Here is a 6,000-nt window from a genome sequence, read left to right on the forward strand (position 1 = left end):
AATCCCAGATGTTGCCCCAGTGGCACCAATTGAGAGGACAGTGTACACCCTTGCTGCTCAGATGGGTAGAAAGCTCTCCAGGATGAAAGTATTTATGGCTGATTTTCTCCCTTTTTCTCTTTTGCCAAAATTGCCCACTAGCTCAAATAACCCCTCTCTATCTGGCATGTACTTTTGATATATTTCTAGAGAGAAATCGCATCCTTCTCAATCTTCCTTTTGCTAAGCTGAAACAAGTTCAGTTATTTTAAGTCATATTGTGTGCTTTTCTTCCCTGACCACCATCTTAGTCTTTCACCTCTTGTAGAAAAAAAAAAAAAAATAATAACCCTCTTTATGGATCATAAATGACAAAATTATTATATATTGTTCCTTTCTCCTTATCATGTCCTCTCTTGTGTCACTTCAACACACTCTCCCAGTAACTATCATCAGTCTCTTCCCCTGCCCAGTCCTTAGTTCATCATTTACTTTTATTTGTCTTTTGTGTCTGTAATTCACTTTTCCCTGCTGTGTCCATTTGCTTTCTGATATAGGCAATGGATATTTTCCAAGATGCCACATTTCCTCCATGAGGTCTTGGGGCTCAGACCAAACACACCTCTGTTACAATTTCAGCATTAATGCTGGCAGGAAGAGACTTTAAATGATGGATTATTTTGGGGTTTAAAACTGAAGTCATTGTCCATACGTGAAGCCAGGTGCTCAGGGCAGAGCTATGTCAAACCTCAGCACCTCCTTTTGCCAACTCAGCTAAGTATAAAAACTGATTACAAATGTCAACCCTAATGAGCACCAGGGAAAACCATTGGTAATGGCAACAATCAGCCAAAGCGCAGAGCAGTGCACTGCACACCTGGCTGCCCACTGTGTTTTGCTCCACTTCCTGGGAGGATGTGCACTCCCAGCTCCAGGGGAACTGATGGATGGCCATCCCTAAAAACCTTCATCTCCCCTTTTTATGAATAATGATGGAGCTGATGGGAGGCCATATCACCCTGTGTGCCAGGAAAAGCCTCTCTGTGGCTCTGGGGATGCTCTACAGCTGATCCAAAAAGCCTGAGAAGATGCTCTGTAAAGGGTCATGTGCAATACCAAGAGCAATTTGTAGAATTAAATACATATCTTGTTTGGATGCCAATTCGTTTTGGTTTACCATTCATATTGTATCAAGCATGAAAACAACCTTGAAGAGGCAATTGTTGAGTGCTATGCTAAAATTTGTTCTCATCAGAGCTGTCACTGAAGGACAAGAGGATTATTTACATGCTTTTTTCCCCCCCATAACAGAGTACTTGTCACAGCTGCAGTTGTGGGCTTTTTAAAATCTAATTGCAGACTTGAAATGCAAATTACTGTAAAATTTCACAGACTTATTTTAAAAATATAGACTTTAACATACTACTTTTTGTTGCCTGTGAGTAGCATTATTTTGTTATCAGGGGGTATTTATTTTGAAACTTCCCAGGAAGTCAAAATGCCAAGCTTACACCATAGAGATGCATCTTTGTAGTGCCAAATAAAAGTGCATGTAATATTAGGGACATACTTTGCATGTACTGAAGAACAAGTACATTACAGACAAGCATGCTCTCTGCAACCTTAATTCCCATTAATGTGTATTAATTAATGCAGTATATTGCTAGTCCTTATCTGCATGATTTTTTCCTGCAGTACTTACATGCCAGGGTGGGCCAAAATTTCAACAATTGCCTGGCTAAAACGTCTGAATATTTGAAACTGGCAGGGAGATGCTTGGATGCTCAAAATCCTCAATCAGAAGTAAGCAAATGTAAATTTGCTCTTAGGAGCGCTGGTCTGATGGTAAGGCCAGGTGCTGGTGGGCAGTTTGGACCAGGCAGCTACTCCAAGGATCCTGCAGCTGCTGGCTTGGATGCAGTGATGCTGGTGGTTCCTACCTTTCTATTTTTAAGGATCTTGGCCTTTAATATTTGTACTAGAGTGTAGTTGTATACTCACTAAGAAAAGCAGGACGAATCCCACTTGTTGGAACAAATTGTTTTCACTGAGAACAATACCAAGTGGTTATTAACATAACATTCCAGTAGGAGCCTTGCCAGCCTTGACTTAGGCCTCTGGGCAACAATGCAGTGCAAACAGATTAGATTGCAACTAAAAGCTTGAAACTGAGGAACAGAAGAGTTTTAGAGCAGGTGTGTAGCAAGCAGAAAACTAATAGAAGAGGAAGACATAAGAAAGATCTCAAAAAACACAGAACATTTTGGCTTCTCTGAAAAAACACCCAAAACTGAAGCTGGTATGTCAATGCCACAATATTTTATGCACATGCATAGAATCATAAAATTATAAATTTATTAAGTTAGTAAAAGACTCCAAGGTCATCAAGTCCAACCATTACCCTAATTCTGCCAGGTCCACCATTAAACCCTATCCCCTAAGCACCATGTCTACAAATTTTTTAATACCTCCAGGGACAGTGACCACTTCCCTGGGCAGCCCATTCCAAGGCCTGACCACCCTTCCAGGGAAGAAATTTTTCCTAATATCTTATTTAAACCTCCCCTTAACACAACTTGAGGCTGTTTCCTTTTTGTCCTATTGCTTGCTACTTTCAAGAAGAGGCCAATGCCCAGCTTGCTAAAAGATTCCTTCAGGTGGTTGTAGAGAGTGATAAGATCTCACCTGAGCCTCCTTTTCTCCAGGATAAACAACTGCTCCTTGTAAGATTTGTGCTCCAAATCCTTCACTAACTCCATTGTCCTCCCTGGACACGCTCAAGTACCTTGATTCCTTCTTGAATTGAGGGGCCCAGAACTGAACACAGGATTTGAGGTGCAGCCTCATCAGTGCTGAATGCAGGGGACAATCACTGCCCTCCTCCTGCTGGCCACACTACTGCTGATACAGGCCAGGATGCCAGTGGCCTTCTTGACCGCCTGGACACACTCTTGCTCATGTTCAAATCCTGTCAACCAGCACTCACAGGTCCTTTTGGCTGGGCACCTTTCCAGCCACTCTTACACAGGCTGCTAGTGCTGCACGGTGTTTTTGTGACCTAAGTGCAGGATTGTTACTTTGTCTTGTTGAACCTCACACCGTTGGCCTTGGCTCATTGGTCCAGCCTGTCCAGATGCCTCTGCAGAGCCTTCCTGCCCTCCAGCAAATCAACACTCCCACCCAAAGTGGAGTTATCTGTAAAGTGACTGAAGGTGCTCTTAATCTCCTCATGCAGATCATGGATAAAGATATTAAACAGGTCTGGCCCCAGCACCGAGCTCTGGGGAACCCCACTAGTGACCTGCCACCAGCTGGATGTAACTCCATTTACCAACACAATCTGAGCCCAGCCTTCCAGCCAGTTTTTTACTTGATTAAGTGTGCACCTCTCCAAGCCATCCACACTAGTTTACCTGAAGGACTAACTCATTTTCAGAGATAGCTGCTTTGAAATTTCTCAAAAAATCAATTTATTGACATCTATCTCAGGCTGGGGTATCCAATAATGGGCACCTAAAATTGCTTGCTACCTTAGCTACAATTATCAAAGGAAAATCATAAATCATTTAATGACAAATGTAAACTCAAGGTGGATCAAGCTACAATCCTGCTGCAAGCAATTTTTCATGGATAAATCAAAATTTCTGTTTGTCCTGATGGTGGGAGCTGCAGAGACTTTTATGGGGGTTTTGCTCACTAGATTTTTTGATGTACATCAGTGCTTAGACAGTGGCTATAGGTCACTTTAAAGACACATTTAGGAGCCTTAAGGATTTAGCAGAAATCTGGTAACTGATATTTATACAGGCATCACATACAGGGAGGAACACTCAAAAGGTGCTCCCCTACACTGAACTGCCTGTCATTTTTTCACCAATTGGAAGCAGCATGAGCTTAACTGAAAGCAGCAAAACCAGCTCCTCATCATCTTTCTGAGGCAGAACTTAAGCACTCAACGTGGCTTCCTTGTAGCTCTGAGATGAGAATTTCTAGTGATGCACATCTCTGGGCTCAGGTCAGCACAAGTTCAGATGTATTTCCACAAGGCTCCATTGCATCATGCAAACTCACCCTTTGTGTCCCTCCTGTTACTCTATGAATGGTGTAAATGTACAGCATAATCAGTTGCATGAAGGCAGAAGTATAAATAACAATAAAAGATTAGGAGAACACTGCAATTAATCACAAGAATTCAGGCTCAGTGAACTCTTGTTGCCATTTTTAATGAACAATACATTATAATTAGAGACACCCAAGGGGAATTGTAAGCACTTGCCAGTGCAGAGATGTCAACTACAATAGTACCTTGTCGAGAGCTTGTTCTCACCATTTCTTAGGCTATTTGAAATTTCTTCATTAACCATGTGCTGTGTCTCAGTGGTGGTTAGAAAACATGGAAGAAAAGAAAGTGAAAAAAGAAAGCAAGAATATTCAATCCAAACTCTTCCTTTATGTTTCTTTAGAACTTCATGTTGTTCCATAGGGTCTTCAAGAACTGTGAAAGTAGTGTAGAAGGAATCTCTCTGTGACCTGCAAGTCACAGACTTACCATTTGAGGGATATCAAACAAAATACCAGCAAGATAAATTTATTTATCTTTAAAATCTGTTACAGAAATTCCAAAGTTTACAGTAGGCAATATCAGAACACACAATTCTGCACACCCAGCTTGGACAAAAAGTAGTTTCAGCACAATTAATCTCTGTGTGATGGAGTCTGACACACATAAGATATCAGTTATGTCAACTTTGATGATTTTTCGTGTGATTAATTTATGTGACCCATACACAAGGTTAACAAGTTTTCCCACAGATGTTTCCTGTTTTCATTAATTTGATAAGCCACCCATTCTGTATACCATCCATCAATGTATAGCATTTCAGACAATTTATTCTTCTGAGAATAATTTTCCCCAATAATTTTCTTGTCTGTGAACTATCCACCAAATGATATTTTACTTCAGGTATAGATATCTTAAGACATAGTAACTTGCTATTATTTTTCCAAATGTGATTTAGGATGGATTTAATATATTCTTGTTCACACACAGATTTTTCCTTTTGAGTTCCCAGGTTTCTCAGGGTTCTTAGATTTACAGAGCTTTAGGAACTCTGGCACAGCCGAAATGGGTTCACAAATGGAAAGTCCTCTTTAATTAATTTGATATCCTTCTTTGATAAGGTCACCTGTCTTGTGGAAGAAGGAAAGGCAGTGAATGCAGTTTTTTGGATTTAATATGGTTTTTTGATTTTGTTCTTCACAACATTTCTCTGGACATAACTAATGTGCTTTAGCTTTTGGTCAGCTCTCAAGTTGTCAGGCAGCTGGAATGAATTATTTTTATAAGTCCCTTCCTACAGAAATTGTGTATTCTAACAATATATGTGCTATTATGTTATATATATGCTATACATGTATAACTTTATGTACTTGTATACCAAGTACATAAAGTAAAAATATAATTGTGCATCTATTATTTAATAAATTTATACATGTACCCTTCTAAGTTCTTATTATTAAACTGTAGATAATTAGGACAAAGTTATCAAACTTGTTTTCCTCGATTCATGTGTTTGTTTTCAAGCTGCAACACCTTGAATGGCATTTCTAGCAGACTTTCAATAATATTTAAAAGACACCCTGACATTTTGAAAAGCAGGGATGCAAAGTTACCTCCGGAATTTCCATGAGATAGCTGGTGATTTGATTTGTTTAGTCAGACAATATCTATAAGTCTCATTCATATACACAAGCATTTAGAGGAAGGAGAAAATTGCTGAGAGCCTGAAATAAGAGCCTGACAGCATGCTTAAGTGCTTTTTTCCCCTTGGAGATTACAACTTGCATGAAATGTGTCGCAAATTCTCTAAGCTAGGAGAGAAATTCAAGAAGGCTGGAGAATATAAACCTGACACTTTCAAGGGCCTTCCTGAATATTTATCTTGTTTGGGATGTATCTGAGATTGTCCTTAGGGTCAAAGACTCCTAGGCAACTAATTCAAAATGTTAAACCATGGTTAA

The sequence above is a fragment of the Lonchura striata genome, chromosome 1 (assembly GCF_050655825.1).
Source record: "Lonchura striata isolate lonStrDom1 chromosome 1, ASM5065582v1, whole genome shotgun sequence".
NCBI classification, from domain to species: Eukaryota; Metazoa; Chordata; class Aves; order Passeriformes; family Estrildidae; genus Lonchura; species Lonchura striata.